At 46.0% G+C, this 24,608-nt stretch overlaps 1 protein-coding gene across 2 annotated transcripts in view; it reads right to left on the minus strand.

Annotated features, from left to right (window-relative positions):
• The window catches only part of LOC119446607 (gastric triacylglycerol lipase), a 61,061-nt gene extending 43,618 nt beyond the window's left edge, over positions 1-17,443 (minus strand). The window contains exon 1 of one of the 2 annotated variants that reach the window (XM_037711083.2): positions 16,996-17,443. The gene's annotated coding sequence lies outside the window, so the exon portion shown is untranslated. Of the gene's footprint in view, positions 1-16,991 lie in introns of both variants that reach the window. The other variant, XM_049664243.1, reaches the window with a different exon arrangement.
• Between the last annotated feature and the right edge of the window lie 7,165 nt (positions 17,444-24,608).

Here is a 24,608-nt window from a genome sequence, read left to right on the forward strand (position 1 = left end):
GTACCATGGGAATAATGGATGGTGCATGGATTTGTCAAATCTTCGTGTTTGTAGCTTCAAACGTTCTTGTGACATTACGTATCAGACTTTTGTGTCTCTAAATTCCCACGCAGTCATTATTTGTCGAAATGCATAAGGGCAATAAGTTTCTGCAAAATCGTTCCAAATTGCGGCATTTACAACGCCATATTTGGTTGAGAATGATAAACTTCCAATGTCACAAATTCGTTTGAAATCCAAAAGGACAAAGTTTAGAAGAAGCAATGCCGCTTGCTGCCCTTAATTCCCGTACTGGCTTAACCCACCCTTGTTGCTGCTCCCCCAGAAGCTATAGCTATCTGGAGTTCCATCTATAATCCAATTCGCAAGTCGTTTGCAGCGCTGTGGAAGCCGCAGGACTCCTTAGCCAATAGGAAGTTGGAGTGCTCCTCGTGATGTGTTCCTCCGCGCCGCGTAGTCTGCTCAGCGGCTGCTGAATTCGCGGTACACGACGTGCACGCGCAAAGCTCCTAACGCGTCACATATCGCCGTAACGTATATCACGTACCGAGCAAAAAAACAAAAGTGTCTAATCCTGCAATTATTCACACAGTTACGCCCAGAACTACATTCTTCTGCGCGAGGATGTTACCTGTGTGCTCCTCGTACCTTCGGCAGCGCTGCTTGAAACGACTTGCGAGATGGAGTATAGTAACTCTATGGCAGCGTAAGTGTTTTGATTTTAACCAACCGCCCAAAGGCGACGCATTTTGCGACGTGGCAGCGTTATAGTTTGCAGCTTCGCGTCGAGTGAAAGTGGTGATAGGATCACTGTATGAGCGGTGCGAGGGAAGAGGGGGGTTGGCGTTGTTGCCAAGTATATACAGCGCGGCATCCTCCTGCGCGTTCACGCTAATCCACGCCTATCGTGCCCCCGATCCGAAAGCGCGTTTATATCGCGAACAGGAGGCGACGACGTGGCGGTCGCAACAAAAACGGCTCGCGTCAAAGCAGCCCCGGAAGAAGATGGCGTTCGCCGATATAGGGCGGGACGGAGAAAGCCCCGCCGCGACGAAAATAGCGCGCGACGCGAACTCAGCGCTTCGGCGCTTCAGTGCGCCGCAGACCTAGTTATCGTAACTTTACTTCAGTATACTATACTAAGGTGGCAGGTCTATTATTGGCAAGAGACGCGTGCACGATAGCAGCGCACGGTAAACATAGACGCACAAGGAGACACACGGTGGTAGCTGTAGCGAGGACAACACCACAAGCATCCTTCCTCATATAACGCATGTTTACCTAACCTATGTGCGAGCCCAGCCTAAGAATCGACGTGGTTGGCTCAGAACGAAATGGCTTCAGCAGTAACTTTTTTTCGCGTTCTTCTCTGAACTTCCCTTCTCGAAATACAGATGGCCTTGTAGAATTAAGGGCATCCGCCGAGGTTTTTGGAAGCAGGCTATATAGCTACAGGCATTTTACAGAAGGTAAATTAGGCGCATTCTCAGCCAGGTGCTCGCCCATTACAGGGCATGAACACTTGAAAAAAAAATTTGGGGAGGGCGCGAGTGAGTAAGGGGGGGCAAGCTTCCAAGTGCCTTGCACACCTCACTGAAGGCAGGAGGTCAACCAGAGCAAGAAAGTTGGTTCAACCAACTCGTAATATCGTAATACAGAAGCTCAAGCAAGCAAACAAACGAACAAACCAAGCATACTGGAAAGACGCACATTTCACGCATTGTGCGTGCTGCAGTGCATCGTACTATGCTACCTTGGATATTGTTGTTAATTATATACGTTTATCGCAAAAAAAACGGACGAAAATATGTGAAGCATGCGAGCAGATCGGTAACTTCGAACGTTATTTCGCAAAACAATTGTGCACATTCCACGCGCTGTGGGAATCGATGTTGTGCGAAGCATTTTTCAGGTACCTACATATATACCTATAGGTAACTGAAACGCTGGTCAGCTACAGCTGACCAGCGTTGTTTAGGGTTTCGCGAAGCGATAATAGTTAGACCAACTTGTTTGCGTAAATTGAGCAGTTGTGTGTCTGCGGTTCGGGAAGCGTATACGTGTGCGTGACGATAACAGTGGCGGCAATGGCATGATTTCTATACGGCGACCATTGACGCGAATTTATACATGGCGATTGTTGTATTCTGCATTGCTCGCGGAAGAGAGTAACCGAGATCAACACGAATTGCGACGTCATTTCATTTCATTTTATCACCCTGTTATGCAGTCGTACGCATACCTATGGCTATGTCGTGCGGCGTATGTTAATACGACGATATCGCATTTGTGCTACGGCGAAGAAATGTTAAACATGATTAACTTGGGCAAACATGAAGTCGGTAGAACGTCGCACTGTTTCTACGTAGCGTAGGCTGCTAGGACGAAAGTAGTGGGAAAAGTGCGCTGGTCCGCAGGCAGTGCACGGCGCCTCGAAGCGCAAGCCGTCACAAGAAAAGAAGACGAGAAAGTGGCGCGATTCCACCATCCATCAGGCATTGTTTTCTTTTTCTAATGCGAAGGCATTATGTGTCCCATGAGAAATAAAAGCCGGCGTTGCCCTCATCAGCGTGGATAAGCTAGGGTGGAATTAAGGTTGGTACAAATTAGAGCAAGGATGGATTAAGGTATAGAGCTCGGAGGAACACGTGACAATGTATGACGTCGCGTATCATGGACGTAACCGATCAATTAGAGAAGCCGTAATGCTTTCGCATTTAAATCACGTAATGATACTTAAGTGAATGTCAACTTTATTAAAACGAGATAAGACAGGAACCGACCTATACCTAACTACTGCGAAGTGCCAAGAATGAGGCCAACGAATGCTTCGCATTAAGCGCACAGATAAATGTCATGTCACATCAAAGCGTCTGCGCCAACACAGCGGAAGAAAGGGCACAAGTGTAGGTTATGTAAAATGACCAATGTCCATCAGCTCCGAGATACCGTAATTGCGACAGCGCAATTGATAGCACGCTACCGCATGACAAACCCAGCTGTCAAGCCAGCCCAATCGTTCGTCGCGCCATTGCTTTGATGTCACAGGGCCTATACTTGTGCGTTTCTTTGTCGGAATGATCCAGAACTAAGGATTAATTCGTTGTAAGTCACCGCTCTATTTACGTGTTTTACCTCCCGCTAGTTCGCTTTTGCGCAATGACTAAATATCCGTAATTTATCGCCAAACAAGTCCCAACGCTTTCCTGCATTTGTTGTAGGCAGAAAGGCCCAAACGGCGTTTAACCTATAACCTGATAGAAACTAATGATGGTTTCGGAGGTCAGCTATACTGTGATTGATTTCGTCTCCGTAGACGATATTAATTTGTGGATGGAGCGGCAATGCGAAAAATGATCGGCGGCTGACACGAACAGCTGTTCCCGCCGTTACGATTCGCGCGACCTTAATCATCTACACAGTGGCCATTAATATCGTTCCACATATAGGTAGCGCCAAGCGGAATATATTTGCAAAAATGGCCCACTTAATACGAGATTAAGAGTGCATAGGATAGCTTAGTTAACGTGTTGTCGCGGCGCCGCACATGTGCGCTAACAGTTTACCCGTTTCGAGTTGGCCGTAACACCGGGCTCGGTGAACGAAGTCCCGCGCTACACCATCCAGAAATGAGGACGCCGTGAGCTCCTAATTAAAGTGGCATGCGGTCGCATTTTTCGGCCGTCCAACTGCTTTAAAAAAAACGTCCCGGCGCGCGTCAGCATCATCAAGAAGCAAAGTTATAAACGTCAGTTATATCAACTTTCGTAGAGTCGCCAAATTCAAGAGCGGTGAACGTGGCTGCCATAGTTAGGGTTTTATAACCGACGCAAGAATCTCAGAGCCTTAGTATAGTTCGCACGCGAGGTAGTTTCAGCTTTAAAACTTCGGGAACAAAAATAAAAGTTTGCACGCAAACTGTACACGTTCTTCTGGTTCTTAAACGCATTCAAGTCCTTTGTCAGGTGCATGAGTGTCTCTCTTTCACTGGCGCTGCAGAGAATGCCAAACGCCAGTGCCCTCTTGCGTCAATGGCGAAACCTTTTTTGTCCGGTCGGCTTTTGTTAGCCAGCCAAACACCGTCGTGCCACTTTTCGTGGCTATGCAACCGGTCGTCTGTCTAAAGTGGGTTAACAAAAAAAAAAGCAAGAAAACTTCGCACACACCTCCTAAACCGTATGCATTTTGCCAGCTGACCACGGCCTACATTATAAATATTCCGTTGATAAAGCTTTATTTCTTTTTTTTTTCTTTTTCATTTTATATTTTCACTGGACCAGAGTGAATAGAGACGCAGCTAGGAGTACAAAGCATGTACAACAAACGAATGCAGGCTGGCGTCCAGAAAAACTCTTCCGTAAAATTAAGACGGAAAGAAAACAAAAAGGTGACCTGAATGCCTCTCCAGACGCAAGCAGACACAGCAAAGAGGAAGCTAACAGCACAGGAGAAAGAATAAAGAAGTTACATGATGCCTTATAAAACGATATTGTATATTATATGGGCTTGTACTAGCGTTGCAAGTCTTCCATTGAATAATAAAACAATTTTCACTGTGTGGCAGCCTAATGTACCGACAGAAAATTATCGCAATGTTGAAAACAACCTGATAATGGTATTTTTGCATAGCGTGTCTCTTCTGCCGTTATCGATACCACCAGCCAGTGCACACGCAGACAAAATACGATTATTATAAACTCATAGCTCAAAACGACAAGGAGAAAAACACAGTGTACGAGACGAGCGCTAATCCTGTCCTCGTGTTTTTGCGCTTTGGTCTATGCTTCTTGGTTATGCACCAACAGGCCAAAGAAAATATCGTTTATTCGTTTATAAAACAATAGTTCATGCACTTATAAAACACGTGCATGCTCGAGACTCTACTGCACGTTCACAGATGAAAGGAAATTGTAGTTGTCATGCTGATGGCAGTACCATAACAGTGGGCTGACATACTCTAATTTAAAATTGTCATCGAGCACATCTGAGCATGTACTCATGAGGCCAGTGAGAAAATATCGAAACTACATAGCAGGTTCGTGCGCACTGTTTTTGAGGGTTCATGCGTACGTAATCACCCCTGTCTACCTGGAATCGCAATTTCCTGGTTGGAACAGCAGTCGACGACCACTTGGAGTTACATAAAAAAAGAAATCTACGAGTCCCTGGAGAGCGGAAATGGCGATTCTCCTTTCAACATTCATCCGCCTGTTTGCAGTCTCGTATTCTTGAAACCTGCAATTGCCTGCAACCGCTTACTTGGTGGCTCTGACCCCTGCCCTCGTCGGTTGTTCACAGCCTTGAATCGACGCAGTTATCGAACTATATACGCAGCGCAGCCAGCGAATGCAAAATCAATAGGTACGAGACGGACGAAACCTTAGCTTAGCTGTAATCATAGCTCGTTCATTTCAACTGTCTCGGCAAGTTTGGCCGGGAAAGGTTCGCCGGCTGCACTATGTCCAGGGAAAATGTGGCTTGACAACAGCCATATGGAATAGCGTATCAAATGACAAATGTTTCTTTGTTAGTGCACGGTGTTCATGCCGAAATTATTTCAGCAGTTGCATAAAATAAGTTTCGATTCTCAACCTCAGCAAGAAAGGTCATTGAGGCACTTCATTTTGTTTATTTATATTACTCTGAGAGATGAGTGGAGAGTGTGTGAGTAAGTGAAACAACTTTAATCGGTCCACAATAGACGCGAGTAAAAATGTTCCCTGGGACGAAAATATGAAGTATGAAATGTAACAAATAAACTAAACAATGCGACATAATATTCACTCCAAATCGTACGTGATCTGTTCTTTGTTAGTTTGAAATGACTCTCGAACAAATCTCTAATTGTCTATTTCATGGTGGCCACCACAGTGCGCGTATCCTTTCTATATATATATAATAGAATGACAGTATGAAAATATACATTCTGAGTTACACCTAAGAAGTTCGACTTCTCCGCACCGGGATCTTTACAGCAGAACAAAAATTCTCGCCGAACTTTAGAGATTCACTTTTAGCAGTGTGCGAAAATCAATACAGAGTGAAACAATACTGCGACTGAAGTTAAAGCCTCAGATAAAGAGAAAACAAGGATTAAGCGGTTCACAAATGGTACTCGTTAAAGCTTTCTCAGTGTAATTCGGTTTCTCCACTTGGTTATCATTCAACGGTGCAGAAAATTTTGTTAGGTAGTCTGCAGGAAAGGAATGTCTTGCTAATTTTATTGGTACGGGTTAAGAGATCCTTAAGTAGATTCCAGCAGCTAGGTTATCATTCCTTACAGCAACAATAGCCCAAGAAGTTTAGTTCATTAGTAAAAGGTCTGCAATTAGGATGACTATAATTGGTTAAAGATTGGCGTACTTAGTGTGTTCGCCGGCTAACTGCGCATCGTTACCCATTCCGAGGTGTAATTTACACTTTGTGAAATATGAATACGTATGTGTAGGCTCTCACTTTTCTTTTGGCAATGTTCCTCGTGGGTTACCGTTTCAGCACTTTCCGGTCCGCTTTGCGCTTAGCACAAATAAGACTACGCGGTCTCAGTTTTCACCGATTTCGACTCGGAGATGATAGGCGCTAGGAGTGGATGCTCGAATTCTCGTCGCAATCTTTCTATGCGCCAGACGCTGACTGCTGCACATTATTCACTGACGAAGTTATTCACTTCAGTCGTTATGCGCATAATTGTGCACGCCAGGACATTGCATCAAAACGGAAGCACTGATGAAAATGATTACGTTTAAAACGTGCCGGATATATCTTGATACAGTTGTGTTTCACGTTTGCCTTAATGTGTGAGCCAGAATGGCTGAGTGTTTGTTCTGGGCATCAAAATGTCGACGCGAAGCGGGTTCAGTCCTTTCGTTTTTCACAATTTTTTACATCGGGCGTATTGTTCCGAGTGTCTGGATACGAGCTTTCCAAGTGTGGCGCAGACCTAAAAATATGTGGTGTTCTCGCATCTGACGTTTCCTTAGAGAGTTCTCGTACGCAGTCCACGTTCAGTGAACTTGTCAAAAACTCCCTAAGTAATTGAAAATTGTTTATATGTTCTACAGTTGTGCGCTTTATCGTGATTCTGAAGACGCAACAATTGTGGCGAGACAAAATTTTCAAAAGGCGAGAATCAGTCGGCGCCTGAAGGATCTAAGCCGACCGCTTGACGGCAGTGATGTGCATCATATGCTAGAAATACTTATGTGAGAGCATTACTAGTGCTGCATGAAAAAAAGAAAGAAAAAAAAAGGAACACTGTAGAATAATACAGGAAAGAGCACAGGACAGGAAAGACGTTGGTCTGCAACCAGATTATATTTCAATGCACATTGAAATTTGCAATGTTCTGCAGCATTCCTCAACCCTGTCTTCTATGTTATTTTTATTTATTTATTATTATTTTCTGAAGCACGGGAAATGTCTCAGGTGTCTAAGTTTCAACTATATAGACCAACTTTTTGTATTATCTAATGGAGATGCTGTAGCCTTGTTGATTAGCGCGGACAGGTCCTCTCGGTGTCTACTTTTCTTTTCTCCTCATCTTTTCTACCCTTTGCCCTCCCCCATTGCAGAGCCCCCATTGCCAACCGGGGGGCTGTTCCGGTTATCCTCTCTGCCTTTCGTCTCCTTGAAGTTGTTTCGCATTATTTGCCTGACTACTTTCTTATTAACAATACGATGACGTAAGGTTCGACGTCGTTTACGCGCGATTCCCCTTTCACATCATGATGCAGTCTTCTTCTTTTTTTTTTTTTTTTTTTGGTGGGTGAGGAGGGGGGGGGGGGGCATATTGTCACAAGTATGATCGGCGCTGTATCGCGCACAGATTTCACAAGTAAAGTGATTCCGTCATTTGATGTTCTTATAACCGCCACGCTTAGTTTTAGAATGTATAAAGGCACTTCTATTTCTGCGTAACGGAGGGTATTTAGCCGATGTTGGCATAGTTCATCTCTAACACTCTGGCGTTTGGTGTGCTTAGATAATTGCGCCATTACAAACCAGAAAAGGTATACAAGCGCACTTTAGATGCGGTCGAAGCAACAGCTATTCATTTCGATGACCAGTGTGTCAGCGCAGGCCGTCTCTGTCCGTATTTACCACGCTCCGAAAATTATCACACATGCGCTTTTCAACACGTCAGATACAAAAGTAGGCTCGGTATTGTTTTAATTACCGTAAATTTATGGCCGGTTCTTTTGTTCTTTCTGTCCGAGTATAGGTATACGCACCGTCATTTATTGCAATCTTCCAATAAACACCAGTCAGCGCTTCGCTCGTGTTCGTCTCTCTCGCTGCTCTCTTTAAAAGCACCGCTGCGAAAACGCTGTGAACGTTACCCGCCGTGGTGACGTAGCTAGTGCATGGTTTAGCGTGGAGCTGCTATGCACAAGGTAGCGGGTTCGTTTCCCGGACGCGGCGGCCGCATTTCGATGAAGCCGAAATGCAATAACCCTCGTATACCGTGCATTGGGCGCACGTTAAAGATCCTCAGGTGGTCAAAATTAATCCGGAGCCCCCCCACCACGGCGTGAATCATAAACCAAATCGAGTTTTTTGGCACGTAAAACCCCGGAATTTATTTTAATTTACTTTAAGGCCGTGAACGTTGTCGGGCGTCTCACCGGGTGTGCGCTGAGCGTTCCGTTATTGGTTTATTATTATTTTTTTATCTTCGCATTTTCTTTGTGCACGCATTTTCTACCTACCCTTTTACCAAACTCCCTCAATACGGTGTATAGTCATCCGGATATCTATTCAGGTGAACCTTGCATTCTTCTATCGCCTGTTTATATATCTCCCTCGTCGCTACTGATCCGTACTGAGTGCACTGTTGCAAATTCATTCCAATTTTTTTTTTTTTTAGATAAGACTGGTTTTGAAAACTTCAATGGTTTGCGTTAGACCATCGGCAACGCCTCACCCTGCTTTCTGTCTGCGCAGACTGCATCAAGCCGTGGGGCGCGGGGAATGCAAATCACCCAGACACTCTGCTGGCTTTAGAAGCGCTATCGCGTGTCAAGTTGGCAAGCGGAAAAGCGCTTTAATTTTTTTGTTATTATTATTATTCGGCTCGTCGCTTGCTCTGCCCATCTCGAGTGTCTCGTTTTCGGCTTAGAAAAACTTCCCGCGCTTTCTCTTTTCGATCCTGGCACTATATCGCATTTCGTATACATGTCCTCTATTTCCGTTTCACTCGCACGTCGAGGGCTTACGGAGCTCGAAGAAAGAGAAGAGCATATAAACAAACTCTATTTTCCCGCTCAACGTCGACGCCGAAAGCATGCCAACCCACTCGGCAGCCGTCTCATCCCCGCCTCGCTTTAGAAAAAGTGGATCGCTGACCCAGCATAACGTATGTGCGCGAGGTGCGGGGCGCCCCCTAGCGTTCCTGGCGTGCGCAAACCGGTGCTTCGTCGATAAGACACTGCGAGGCACGGGTACGAGACCACGCCCTCTTCGTCGTATAAGGCCGCCGCCGCCCCGTCTAATGCGTGCGTGCATGAAAGGAGAACCCTTCGCAGTGAAAGCAAGAAGATTGCCTTCTTGTGTTGATGGTGGCTTATTGTTGATGAATGTGAGGGCGGTTGCGCGAGGATAAATCGACCGGCCGCTGTGGCTCGCGCAGCGGCTCTGTGCTGTCCTACCCCACCATGAGCAGGAGGTCGTGGGCTGGATTCCCGGTCAGGATGGCCGAATTCCGATGGTGTCTCAGAAAGCAAAAAGCAAAAAAAGAAAAAAAAGAAAACACGCGTGTAGCTTAGATTTAGGGGAGTGATGGAGAAGCACAGCTGGTAAAACTTTATCCGGGGCACCCTTTGCGTTGGCGTGCATATCATAGGCGTAGCTGCATCGCTTAGTGGTGCTAAACTCAATGAATGAATGAATTAATTAATTAATTAATCAATCAATCAATCAATCAGTTAGAAAGGGTCGACTATTTTTGGGATGCAAAGACCACTTGTGCGAAGATCTTTCTTGCGCGAGCGTGTCTCCCGGTCTCGTGTGAAGAGCGAACCTGCTAGAAGGCCTTGCTCGAGCTCAGCCTCGTGAAGGACAAGAACACGTATTTGAAGTTGCCAAAATGACATTATTTTATGGCATTTGCAAGTGCCAAGCGTAACCGTACCTCAGCGGCCGTGGTATAATAAAGCTCCTTGGGTACACTGAACAACTGCACGAAGATGTCCCTTCGTGTACGTAGTAGCATTGTGATTAACCCGCGTGTTGTTTGAGAGAGATAGACGGGAAGTTTACTGCGAGAAAAAAAAAATTACATTTCGTAAGGCGCACATGTGAGCTAGTTGCTAACTTATCACCGTGAAGAAACAGCGCGAACACCGAACAGCGTTGCTCTATCTTGTGTCCTTGAACTGTTGTGCAGTAGGTAAGTATATCCATAGGGCTAAATGGCGTCTAACTGGAGAGGGAAGCAGTACACCGCCACCTACTCTACCCCTCCCTTTTAGGAAAAAAAATTAATTTGGTTTAAAAGTTAACAAATAAATATAATCATAAGGACACTTTAGCACGCGCAAACCCTAACACATACCAGAGGGGAAAAAAGAAGGAAAAAAAATAAAATATGAAACATCAAGAATGAAAGCGGGTCACTGCATAAAAGCATCCCCAGTGTTTCGAGCGTCCCCATGTCCATACTTCAAAAAAAAAATATTTCACTACAATGAAAGCTGTCCTTTCAAGGCCACTAACTGGTCACAATCCAAATATCGTTCCAAGTTACAATGGATGACTGCCTAGAGCACTAAAGTTTGAAGCGCAGCCGTTGCCTTTGCTGAGCATGCCTTCATTCGTCGCTCCACAGGCCCACGCGTCGCGGAGCTTACACGCAAGATGAACTTTAAAGAGAAAGTGCTAACCTCGTGCTGTTACTTCACAATGTAGAGAAATAGACCTGAGTGACGTGTCTGCAAGAGCTAAAAAGACGGCATATAGGATGATGTGAGGCCTTGACATGGCAACGGTCATAACGAAACATTCGTGCAGTCTGCGTTCCGCGTAACGTCCACGCGGATGCCTTCATGACGGATCCAGCTCGACGGACAGTGAGTGACTCTAGTGAAGCGTACAGCGAGGTCTATAAAGTGCTTATGGCGTGCGTGACTTGCGCAGTTGTTCTCGCATGCAGCAGCTGCTTCCTCGCTCACTTGTTGTTGTTTTCGACAAACAGTGGCAGGGCTGCCGACTCTCATGAAGAAAGGCTCATTAATATCCTAGAAGGTATGAGCTCATTCACGCGTAAGAGGGGCTTAATCCATGAACTTCTTCAGCGCAGGTGGCGGGGTTATAATGATTACGTAAGGAGAGAAATAGAGACGCTCTTTAACTGGAGATGTTCGCTTGGCCGTACGTGCCCATAGCATTCTGCAGCAGATGGCAGGGGTGATACATGAAATGGCGAATTCATTCACAATAAGCACGCACACGACATACGCAGGCACGCTAAGTGACGGATAACTATAGTGTGTCCTATAGTGTCCCACAGGAAAACTAAAGACGCCTTCGTAGAGTGCAGAGCAATACAAAGGTCCAAGTGCATCTTGAAGCTCGAGGAACCAGATACGTAAATTTAAAGCAGACTTATATTTCATACGAATAGCTAGTCTCCATCGATGACTATTTAAAAATTAGAAGAATCAGTTGCGACCTACATGGTTCGTCTGGGACGCGAGCAAACCGAAGAACCTGCTTGCTATATTTATTTCCTTTTTTGTCAGATTTTGGCCCGCAACAATAACGATTTCAAGCTGGAAACCAAGTCACCCAATCACCGTTGAAGTCAATCACCGGATCAGCAAGATTATACTTCCGCTTAATTTTTTTATCTCCTTTGTTTTCTTTCACTTCTCTATTTCATTTTTTCTTCTTTTGCTTAATTTGTCAAGTAATTAAGGCGGCGCAGAATATGTTGTATTTTCGTCCGACTGGTCTCCACAACACAGTCTGCAAACCGCGTTGAGTCGTTAGGGCCTTACAGCCTTCCTTCAAAACGGTCTTGAAGATTCCGTAGAGTCAACCGGCTTTCGATATACAGAGAAAGCGTCCATGAGAAACATTTCCGCAAATTTTACGGTGACTTGAGAGAACAAACGGGGATAGCCGATATTCTAGTTGACATTAAGCGGAAGAAATGGAGCTGGGCAGGCCATGTAATGCGTAGGATGGATAACCGGTGGACCATTAGGGTTACAGAATGGATACCAAGAGAAGGGAAGCGCAGTCGAGGTCGGCAGAAAACTAGATGGGATGATGAAGTTAGGAAATTTGCAGGCGTAAGTTGGAATACGCTAGCGCAAGACAGGGGTAATTGGAGATCGCAGAGAGAGGCCTTCGTCCGTGGACATAAAATATAGGCTGATGATGACGAGTTGGCCGGGGCGTAACTCACATCATCACGTGACCTGCACTTTCAAAATGTATCAGACATCCGCGGTTGCCGTGACGATTTCTCTGCAGAGAAATCGTCACGGCAACCGGAGAATTCAAACCCGCGTACTACGGTCTAAATGAATTGGATGACCGCGCCTCGATGTAACTATGGTGCTGCATGTTGTACAGGACGTCATATATAAAGCGAGAAATGGTTGCATAGTGTCCCTCAAATTTACCGATTACTACAAACGAGCGTATGGATTAAAATTAAAAGAAAAATGACTGATAGGGTTTGCAGTTGGTCGCAGGGACAGCTTATTTTTAGGTAACTAGGAATAAGGAGACGTGTGTTTGTTCACCTGCCTTCCAGTAGGTGTGTGTGTGTGTGGTGTGTGTGTGTGTGTGTGTGTGTGTGTGTGTGTGTGTGTGTGTGTGTGTGTGTGTGTGTGTGTGTGCGTGTGCGGTGTGTGTGTGTGTGTGTGTGTGTGTGTGTGTGTGTGTGTGTGTGGGGGTGTGTGTGTGTGTGTGTGTGTGTGTGTGTGTGTGTGTGTGTGTGTGTGTGTGTGTGTGTGTGTGTGTGTGTGTGTGTGTGTGTGTGTGTGTGTGTGTGTGTGTGTGTGTGTGTGTGTGTGTGTGTGTGTGTGTGTGTGTGTGTGTGTGTGTGCGCGCGTGCGTGCGTGCGCGCGCGCATTTGCAATGGCATGCAATTTTGCCTGCAATTGCATGCATGCAATTTTCAGTTTCATTTGCGATTTCTTTCTTGAACGCTGACGCCTAATTACATAATAGATAATGTCGACATTCCCAGACCTTCAGCCGGCCTTTCGGCTAAAGCAACAAGCCCTACATTATACATATATGTGTGACGTGTCAAAATTTAACTTAGATTCAACAAGTTGTAACCTTCCAGAAACCAATGAACACGCTCTCGCTGAAAGAGGGTAAATTACAGCGCGGTGCCCCGTCCCGGCAGCTCACCAAACATCTCGCTGCATGAAACTTCGGCCGGGCCGTTTGCAGTCATCAATCTTCTGCCTTCGGAAGAATGATCGAAGCAGAAATCTCGTGCCCTATATACGGAAGATCAAGCCGAATGCCGTCTTGACATTTTGTCAGGGACGAACGCTCATATTGCATTGCGCTCACGCTTTTCTTTCTTTCTTTCTTTCTTTCTTTCTTTCTTTCTTTCTTTCTTTCTTTCTTTCTTTCTTTCTTTCTTTCTTTCTTTCTTTCTTTTGTTATTACGTAACTAAAAGCGTGTGCATTGTATTGCTTCTGACAATGCCGTGGTCCAAGGTACGGGGTGGAAAGCGTGCGGGACACTCGGCCCCTGCAGGCATTAAATTACAGGCCTCACCTTTCGGCCGAAGTACTGAGAGTGACATCCCGGTGACACGTGTACTTAAGGCGTCATCTTTGACGTCATCAGTACTGCTCCACGAGTCCCGGTTTACAGTCCAATCCGCTTATCCATCCATCCACCTAGTGGCATGACGTGCACAAAACACGCCGGCCCGATTGATGGATGAATCAGGGGGTATAACGTTACTCTGGTTGCCATAGTCGAAGGAAACTGCGCGTCACTTCGGTAGCGAGAAAATTGTATATGTTCACCGCTCTACTTTCGCGTAAGTGATGAGGAAATCATACGGCACCGATATCTTCACCACTAACGGTACGGTACGGAACTATAGAACTGCCTAGAGACCTTCTTTCATGAAAGGGGAAAATTGACGTCCACCCAATTTGCAGCACGAAGCGACCAAGTAAACACATACAGGTTTCTAAGAAAGGAAACCCAGCGATTGAAGAAAAATTTGTCCTGGCCCGCTGATTGGAAGTTGTTTCAAAGCCACAATCAACCAGAAAAAGAATTATCTATAGTTTCGGCGCCAGAAAGGGCTCTTGCAGCACTACTAATTGGTGAAAAAAAAAAGACAAGAAAACAAAGGCGCTCGTTGTTGCGCCAAAGGTACTTAAGTTAATTCGCTCGATTCGAACTCCACGGCTTCTGTCAAAACTTCCAACTCGGCGTTAAACATGTCAAAATAATATTTATTTGATTTGGCCTTTCTTCCGGCAATTTCATTTACATAATGTGTTTGACTAGAAGATGGATAAAGTTATTATAGTCAATAAATAACGGTTTCTTCCTAACCACAACAAAGTTGCTGTCAAGAGAAAGCACGTAGCCAATCGCCACCGGACAAGAATCGTAACCAAAGTAACGTATACCTGTGCGACTAGTGCCCCGAGTAGCCACTCCCACATACTATGACACGCTGCGGTCAGATTAGATTTTCTTTTCTCGTATCTGTATAGCACGGATAGCATACGCCCTTCACGTAATTTGACAACGTCCTTTTTGTGACTGTCTCGTCAATCTTTCAACAAAGTTGCAGTTATATGGCGACTTCCACCGCGTTTAACATTTATTTATGAGATTCCTAAGCCAGCTCGCACGCAAAAATAGCATGAATACAAAATCCGTTCGTTCGTCGCTATAAAAAAAAAACTTCTAATTGATCATGACTAGTTATCAAATAAGCAAAGATCATACTTTTCTTTTTTTCGAGGAAAAATAATTATCGTTTTGCAAGAAAATAAAATACGCTTCGTCGACGCTTGCTGACGCGGATTGCTAGCGTTATTGTTGAAGTGTCCTAGCGGTGTGACAATCATCTTTAAATGTATAGCGGTGCACGGAATGCAACACGTAAATGGAGAAAGAAAATGCGAGCTCTTCATGTCAGAAACAAAAAAAAAAATACAAAAAAATACGAACACTTCAGCCAAGTAGGCTCCGCTTAAACGGAACTCGAAAGGGCAGGAACATGTGCTTCGTTTATCCAAAGTTTCATTTAGGTGATGGTCACCACCAATCCTATTATCTTAGGAGTGCCCGAGCGTTATAATATTACTGCGATGAAAAACAAATATTTCGTATAGCTATGCTTCTGATTTTCTAGCTTCCTTTGCGCAAGGTTGTGTTCATGCATGAAAGGATTCCTAATTATGTCGCGCAGTCTTTTCGTTCGAAATAGCGCTGCAGACTTTCAACCGCAGCTCTTGTTGTCCGGTTATAAACGGTAACGCGCCCTCGAACAGTGCACGTTACTGTTTATAGCCGCGTTTAGAATCATGGCCTTCGTCACCAACTTCGGCTATGATATTTTCAACTGTCTCCTCAGAGCAGGTAACAAGAGCATCGTCTGAGATATCTCATTGCTGGCGGTCTGAACAAAGCAGTAGTGGCAACCAGACTGCAGGAAATTGCCGACTTTCACAGTGCTCGCTTCTTCATCGGGGATCATTACTTGCCTATAGCGAAGCACTTATGATGAAAACGTCTTTGCAACTTCGACACCCTTAATTTTCATTTATAGCATCACCATTTGACATGTTTGCCGGGCTTTTCCTGTTCCATACGCCGATGAGTCAAGTGGCACTTTCGGTTAAAGTTCCGTTTACCCGGGAGTTCACAGAAACATGAGTTCCGTTTAACACAACTTGTGCTTATGGGCGGACAGTCAAAGTTGATACCATCGTTCCGTTTATCCGGCATTTCCGTTTAAGCAAGTTTTGGTTATCTGGAGTCCACTGTATTAGAAAAAAAATTGGGTACCGGTCCGGGATAGTGGCCTTGATATACTCGGCGGTAATGGAGTTCCACCCAACGTGAAAGCTGGGGAAGTGCGAAGCAGTGATTCGCCAGTGTTTCCCTTGTGTTTTCCTTGCGTTTATCTTGTTTTATCCTGTGTTTATCTTGTGTTTAGCAATCCATCATCCGTTTTGACACCTGTGCTAAGGCACAACTGGTGGGAAACCACCACGCACATGGAACCAAACCAACACGCACATGGAGCCAAAGGCTTTGCTGCGCGTGACCACGACGACTTGAGATCACGTTACAAGATTTTCACAATTTTCACGAGTTTCTGCTAATTAATGCGCTTAATGCTTGATCAGTCCTATCTTTTATATTATTATGAATCACGTTAGTTTATTTTGAACCGGTTTTGATCAATTCTGCACTTGTTTTGACCCTGTTTTTGCGCGTGACCATGGCGATATGAGATCACATTACACGCCGACAACACATGACAAAGATTTTCACGATCTTCACGAGTTTCTGCTAATTAATGCGCTTAATGCTTGATTAATTCTATCTTTTACATTATTCTGAACCGGTTTTGGTCAATTCTGCACTTATTTTTAGCCCTGTTTTTACGCGTGACCACGACGACATGAGATCGCATTACACGCCGACAGCCCGGGCCCCTAAAGTGCTTCGCACTTTAAAGAAGCTCAAGGTCTTCAGGTAAGTGGCCAACTCAAACGGTATTTGACGTTTCGTCAGCAATATGCTACCTGCCCAGACGAGTTCTCGTCGAGCTCCTGACCATCAAAAGATATATGCAAATGCCCGAAATCTACGGACGGAGAAATTGCAGTCGTATGAGCGTCAATCTTGCCGAAAGTGTAATGCAATTCCACTCACAAGCATGCTCACTAGCTCACTGATTCACTCACTCTTTCTCCTGCCTCACTTGTCAACACAAAAGCACGTGCAACGATCGCCGCTGGGAATGTCACACTCACCTCCTCTTCCAACCGCACCTCACCGGGAACGGGGAAAAGACCACCCTCGCCGAGGCGGAAAATTTTCAAAACCAATCTCCATCACGGTCTCTTTTTCTTTTTCTTCCTACTCAATGCCGAAGACGCCACACCGACACCGGCAACAACACCACGACGTCGTCATCTAGCTCCTCCACGTCCGGGGGGCAGCTTGCGTGTAGAAAAGAGTCTCTCCTCTGTTAAGATATATCCACTGGCGGCGGCAAAGCGTATCCGAAACACGAGAAGCGCCGGCCGGCGCCGGAGGGGGCCAGGCCCCGGAGAGGAGAACCGCGCCGTAAACCACGCGGACGAAACCCCACGCGCAACACTAGCAGCGCGCTACCGCGCCGACGTCTCGGGCGTCTATGACGCGCGCACGAGCGCGCCCCGTTGAGTTGCGCCCGCTGCCGTCGACGCTCGCCCGCGCCTGGAGAAGAAGCAGGGCGACCGCGCCGCGCGCTACGCTGTAGAATAGAAAGAAGGTTAGAAGACGGGAGGGTTGAAGTGTGCGTGTGTGTGTGTGTGGAGGGGAGAGGGGAGAACAACTGGATTGTCTCAATTCTCTTCCCTCCCCCTCTCCTCCAACGCGCGCAACGTTGCCGGCGGGTCGACCGAACCGGCCCGGCAGCGTCGACGACGGCAGAGTAGTGGAATCGATCTCGAGCGCACCCGCCACAAGAAAACGAAGCAGGGGACGAAAGGGGGAGAGGCGAGAAGGGGAGAGAGCCGCCGGCTAGGGCACGAGGCGTGGAGGAGGAGGAGGGGGCGGGTGTTGTCTCTGGAGAGGAGGGTTCTTACGGAGAGAATAACAAAAGAGTTGACCAGCGTAGCGTCGCGTCCCGAGCCGCGCCAAGGACCCCAGCCAAGCGTGCCATCCAAGCCCCCCCGGCATGAAGAAAACAGTACAGGCGTGTATGCGCTATAGTATAGTCACTCATCCGCTCGTGTATTGAAACACGAGCGATAGTGCGCGAGGTGTGTCGGAGGGGCACATTTATAGAGCCCGGCCGTGATGAAGGCCACTCTGCTCCAATCTACTTGAGTGCTGGAACTGCGTAATGTTCCTTTCTTACTCCTGCTGATGTTCGTTAGCTGACGTCGTGAAGGAGGCTTTCGGGGACGTGCCAGCAGAAGAAAGGACGCTGCAGGGATTTGCAAAGCCTGGCTCAGAAATAGACTTGGAATGCAGGTAGAGGTTGGGTTTATGAGGAGAGAAGGGGAGGTGGGGGGGGGGGGGGGGGGGCATTCCTGCTTAAACAGAACACAGTTAGTTTACTGAGTGCTTCTCAGTGTACACGTTCGTTGTTGAAACGCACAAAGCTAACATCTGGCTTCATGTATCACTATGTGAGCATGTAAAGGATTACAAAAACCAGGTTTGGTTATTAGCTTGTTCAAAAGGCGCGTACGCTTCATGAATTAAACAAAGCAGGATGGGTAACTTTATGCTTCGCAACGTGCATGTGTTACGAACTACAGAGATCAGGGTGGGTTAAACCGGCATGCTTCGGAATGTGAACGTTCTTAGGAATTACGCAACCCAGGCTGAGTTAACGTGGAACATAGCAATGTGAATGCATTATGAATTACACCGTTCAGGGCTGTCCAAGGAGAAATTGTAGATGCCGATAGCATCGATTTTCCTCCTGGAAACGCAATACACCCTCATCCATTTTCTTTCTTCCCTTGCAATTTACCGCCTCGGCATCCATCAGCCCCAACGTTACGAGATTGCGTTAACGACATGTAACTAACATGCCAAGGATGTCAAGGCTAGTCCTGACAAAGATCCCTCCACCTACCGGAACGTCGGCCAGACTGCGCGAGACACTTTACGAGGTTCATCTCCCACCAGTCAAGGTTCGTTAAAGGGACTGACAACCGATATTTGTGGACCCTGTTTTTTTTTTATGGCGCAACGAAAAGCTCACCCTCGGTAGTGTTTACACCTGCAGCGGTTACTTCCAAAAGTGCGTGGATATTTTGTAAGCAGAATTTTTCGATCTGAGCTGCCTCTAAAACAATAAGAGTCCCTCTTCAAGAAACGCTGAGAAGTGATAGCGATGCCGACAGCCCGCCTCGCAAATTGTGAAAACCGCCCATCGTCCTGCTTTCACTGGAGGAAGTGCAACTGTGGCTAACCACCTATATTGTCACCTTTCCAGCCACTTTTAAAGGTAAATAGACTAGTACAATAAGTTTGCGTTGCTGTACAGACCTTTCTTATAGCTGCACTACGTTTTTTTTTTCCCCAAGTACATGCCTACGTGATGGCTGGCTGGCCCCCGTCATCGTTATTCAGTCGATAGACGAGCCAAGCCAAGTCATCAAAAAACGAAGGCGAAGGCAGCGCCACTTTTCTACTCACTACAACCGAAGGATTATCTGCACATTGTAAGTTAGAAAAAACTTATAGTAGAAAGAATGTTACTGCATTTCAATATTGATAAAAAGAGCGGGAACAGCATAGAAGGTCACGTGGTGTACCTCTTAAATAAGTTCATCTTTTTGCCGCATGGTGCGCCAAAGGTCATTTTTCACGACTTTTAGTGAAGAATAAAAAATATAAATCCACGTTTAATGAGAAAATCAGGACCCGTTCTAGCCAATACGATAGACGATCTTTCCATCCGCGGGGTTATCTTAATTCATGTTCTGAGCGGTTGTCTGTCCCTTTAACTTCGTGATCTACAATGCGCGCATAATATGAGCCATTTTAAAGCCACGTCAAAGCAAACAGGTGCCGTTTACTGATAAGTGCTTCTTTGTATAGAGATAAGGAGCGAGAAAACAAGAAAAACCATCGAGGTTAACCAGACGAAAGTCCGGTTGGTTACCCTATACGGCGTCTGTACAGCAATTCCGAATGGAATAAGGAGGAGAAGCTTAACCATAGGCTAAATTTGTCCCTAAGAATAGTTAAAAATTGACGGAGAAACAGGGAGAAATCGTCGGGACTCGTTAATGCGGCCATAGAGAAATGTTGAGAGCTTGATGTGATTGGCGGATAAACGTAGGTCTTTCGTTTTCCGCTGAAATCCTGTTTTCTTCCTTCTTGTACCTCGAGCCAGTCTTATACAAATCAGGTCGACGACTATATAAAGTGCCGATATAAATTGGGTTGAAATCGATTTCCGTCCAGAAAGCTCTTCTCCAAAACAACATAGTTCCCTAGTGATGTTGTAGCCCAATCATACCTCTCTAATCTTTACACACGAACCACTGCCTCTACTTGAGCGTCAGAAATCAGCTGTCTTCAGAATCGTAGGCAAAACGTCAGAACAATCAACTTCTGCCACACTTATATACCATCTTGTTAACATTACGCGAAATACAATTCGAGGCGAGCACCAACAAGCAGTGCGATGGCGAACAAGTCAGGATTTACTCACTGCCATGAGGAATGTCTCAACATAGGTAATCAGGAAAGGTCGAACATGGGACAAAGGATTTTGTCACGGACAAAAATGCCACCGTTGTCGTTCAAAAAAAAAAAGAAGAAGAAGAAGAAGAACAAGAAATGACGCCAGGGCAATAACGGAGGCACAAAAACACAAGGAGACTTGTCTGTGCCACGGGCAAAACCGTTGCCCTGACGTTGTTGCTCTAAAGAAGACCCTTGTCGCGTCGCCCTTGTCGAAACGTTGGTTCAAGCGATATCATTTGTTCGACCATTGTGGATCACTTCCAAGTCTTCGTCTTCCTGTGAACCTCTGACTTGTTTGGATTTCGACATAAGTAAGGCGTTTCGTGAAATAATTATCTCCCTATATGTTCCAAAAGCGGGAGTGGGGCAGTGCAATGCGGGGTGTGCTACAAAGAAAGGAAATTAACTTATGAATGGTTGCTCCACTCTCTCATCTGTTACAGTAAGGCCGCCTGTTACAGACTTCAAATTGCCATATGCTTTCGTGGCTGGTGAACACGTGCGTGAGGAAAAAAAATTGTGGGGTGTGAAAATCAACGCAAGCAGTGCTATAAACGTCTCCTTATTTTACATTTTGCAACTTCATTGCTAAAGTGGGGAAAGTGCCGCAAAATACGATAGGTTATTATTGTGAACGAATTTATTTGGAACAGTAGCCCACAGTGCAACCTATTTCTCCGCGATTATGTAATTTAAAAATCCGGCAGATACCACGCCCTGTGGGAATCGATGTTATGCGAAGCAGTGTGCAGGGAGCCTACCAAGTTAACAAAACGACCATGAAAGCACCAAGACGTAGGAGGCTCTTTCATGACCTACATGACACGCATGTCATGACATTCATGTCATGAGTCCTCCGGAGTATCTTTAGCTAGACCTAAGAGACCTTAAGGCGAAAGCATTAGTCATGCTCATGATTATGACTTCGACCATCAACCTTTAGCCTTTTTCTTCACTTAGTAGCACATCCGAACCCATTACATTAGTTTTTGAGTGTTAATCTTTTTTCGCTGAGTCGTTCTCATTTTTGCTGAGTCATGGTCATGATTAAGTCTTCTATCGCAATCCTTTCGTGTTTCCTTCACTTAGTGCCCATGTTCTAACCCATTTCAGTGGTTTTTGAGTGTTAATCTTTTTCGCTGAGTCATTCGCATTTTTGATGAGTCATGGTCATGACTTCTACCACAATTCTTTAGTAATTCCTTCACTATGTGCCCATGTCCGAACCCCTTCCAGTGGTTTTTGAGTGTTAATCCTTTTTCGCTGAGTCATTGTCATTTTTGCTCAGTCATGGTCATGACTATGATTTCTACCATCATCTTTTAGTGTTTACTTCACTTAGTGCCCTCCTCTAAACCCATTGCAGTGGTTTTTGAGTGTTAATCCTTTTTCGCTGAGTCATTGTCATTTATGCTGAGTCATGCTCATGACTATGACTTCTACCAGCATCCTTTAGTGTTTCCTTCACTTAGTACCCACGTCCGAACCCGTTTCAATGGTTTTTGAGTGTTAATCTTTTTCGCTGGGTCATTTTCATGTCATTTATGCTGAGTCATGCTCATGTATATGACTTCTACCAGCATCCTTTAGTGTTTCTTCACTTAGTACCCACGTCCGAACCCGTTTCAATGGTTTCTGGGTGTAATCTTTATCGCTGGGTCATTGTCATGACCTACATGACATATCATTTATGTTCGTCATATACTCTTGTCATAGTCTGCCAATTTTGGTACACACCAAGTTAACGAAACGACCGTAACATCACTAAGACGTGGGCGGCTAGATACTGTCAAAGTAGCAAATGTTCGCCAATAAAGGCTTCGCATTTAAAATATGCGCCCCCCCCCCCCCCCCCCCCCCCATCCAACACAAACTCGCACATCCGACCTCAGAATTTTAAGCATGAAATACTTTTAGCTCCCGTTGTCGGAGACTTTCAAGTGACCTTGAGCCATAAGCCAGAGCCGTTATCCGGGCACTCAAAACGAGAACATGCCGGCAAGTTGCGAGAACAAAACGATATCATCCGGGCAACCAATCAAAACTTGAGAAAATGCGGTCTCTGGCCCCCAACCCTTTGTAGAGGACCGCATTACATACGCTACTTACTCTCCATACATGTTACAAAAAAATGTTGCTTCCGAGTTCTTCCTAATGTTTCTTCATAATATCACTCAAGCTGTAACTTCTAGTAGTAGTAGTAGTAGTAGTAGTAGTAGTAGTAGTAGTAGTAGTAGTAGTAGTAAACACTTTAGGTCCTGAGAAGCTAGGCAGGGGGGTCTGTTAGAAATTGGCTAGTCCCATGTCGGAACAGAGAGGCCACGCTGAAGTTTTATTTGTCATTTCCAATAGCGACGTTCAAAAGACAGATACAGGGGACCTAAGGCCGCACATTTTCAGCCGACCACTATCGATGCGACAAGAAGAAAAAGTGGCGACAGACGCTGAGTGCGTTGGACTGTTGCAAGAAGAAACGCGGTTGAAGGCGGCGGCACCACAGGCAGCAAAAGACCCCGTATGGTAGCCATTTCATGCTTACATCTACTCTCGATACGGGAGAGCCAGGAATTTTTTTTTTTTTTACTTATATAAGCCACCGAAAGTGAGTAGCCTTGAAACATCTTGTTCCTCGTCTTGGTACGCAAAAACAGTGACCGGCATCTTCTCTGCACTACGTTAGGTTAACTTGGGTTAGGTTTGATTAGGTTAAGTCAGGTTGTGCATCAGTCATGTTATACCTGAGTTCAGTAGTTTGCTACCATATGGTGTCGCCTAGTTCTGCAGCTTCTTACATAATCAAGGACACATCCTCCTATAGACCAACGTTCCGGCGAGCAGAACGCGCCCGCCGCTCTCATCTTGACAATGCACTCCAGCTGGTCACGCCATAAGTTGTACGCGTACGCGCACCCCCGTAGAGCGTTTATGTAGGACGTGTTTTGCAACCAGATTTCCTCTGGGAGCGAGAAGCGTCCAGGCGGAAAGTCCGAACCTGCGTGTACGTACGTCGCATGGCAAACCGGCCGCCGCGCGGTGATACAGCGACCACCACATGAAGGGACGAATAAAAGGCGAACGACGGGGGGGGGAACGCTTCTCGGTAATGACGAACGACGAAACCCAGCATTACCTGCCCAGCCGGCCCGACCGCGAACAACGCCGCCAGCCAAAGTATACCAATTGCGTCTCGGGCTCTTGCGGTATACTGCTGGTTTCAGCCACTGTGCGGCGGTTCTTGCTTCTGGCAGATAACGCTGGTGTTCAAAGCGGACGGAAGCATTAACTGGTCAGCAGTCGAGATAACCAAAAAAAGAAAAAGAAAACAGGGAACGAAAGCAATAAGAAAAAAACTAACCAACCCTTCCCCTACCGGAAAATGGGGGTGACCGAAGCTCGTCCTGGGTGCACTTAAACTAACCATGATACGATGGCTGCGACGGACAGAACGACGTCACTGACGGTATGCCCGCAGTCTGCCGTTGTGGCTTGCGTTCGATGTCTCGAGTTTGCTCGGCGGCGTGGTTAGCAGCATTGGCCCGCCATTGCCGCTTGCGATTCTTCGAAATTAAATTGCTTCAAAATTAAATCTGTCCGTTACGTAATACAATGAATGGCTCATACCCCCTTAAGCAATGGCTCATATATACCCCGTTAACGCGACCTCCCCATTACGACGGCAGAAGATAAGTGAAATTCTTGTTGCCGCTGAAATGAGCGGCAACGCAGCCATCTGTGGAAGAAGGCGACGACGACGAACGCGGGAGCAGTGGCACGAGCGCGCGCCAGGCACGAGGTGCGCCAACGAACCAGCTGCGGAAGAAGACGACGACGCTCGAGCCAATGTTGATGATGATAGTTTTTTGCGTACACGGACGCCACCGAAATATGTGCCTTATAACAAGCTTCGCTTGAAAAGGCAGGAGAAACAGATCGATAGAGAGAGAATAAAACATTTATTAGTGAAAAATTAATAGTCGTTTAGTGGTCGGACCTCCTAGTCCGGAAGACCATTGGCTTTTGACGCCGTCCAGGCTCGTTTGACCAGGGCTTGTTGCTGTTCGATAGAACTGGAGTTGTTACAGGCATAGGTAACTGTGTAACTTAAAGGTTTTACTGAAGAGAAATATCGAAGACAGGCACAAATGCTACACGGCTATGCTATACA

The sequence above is a fragment of the Dermacentor silvarum genome, chromosome 3 (assembly GCF_013339745.2).
Source record: "Dermacentor silvarum isolate Dsil-2018 chromosome 3, BIME_Dsil_1.4, whole genome shotgun sequence".
Taxonomy (NCBI): domain Eukaryota; kingdom Metazoa; phylum Arthropoda; class Arachnida; order Ixodida; family Ixodidae; genus Dermacentor; species Dermacentor silvarum.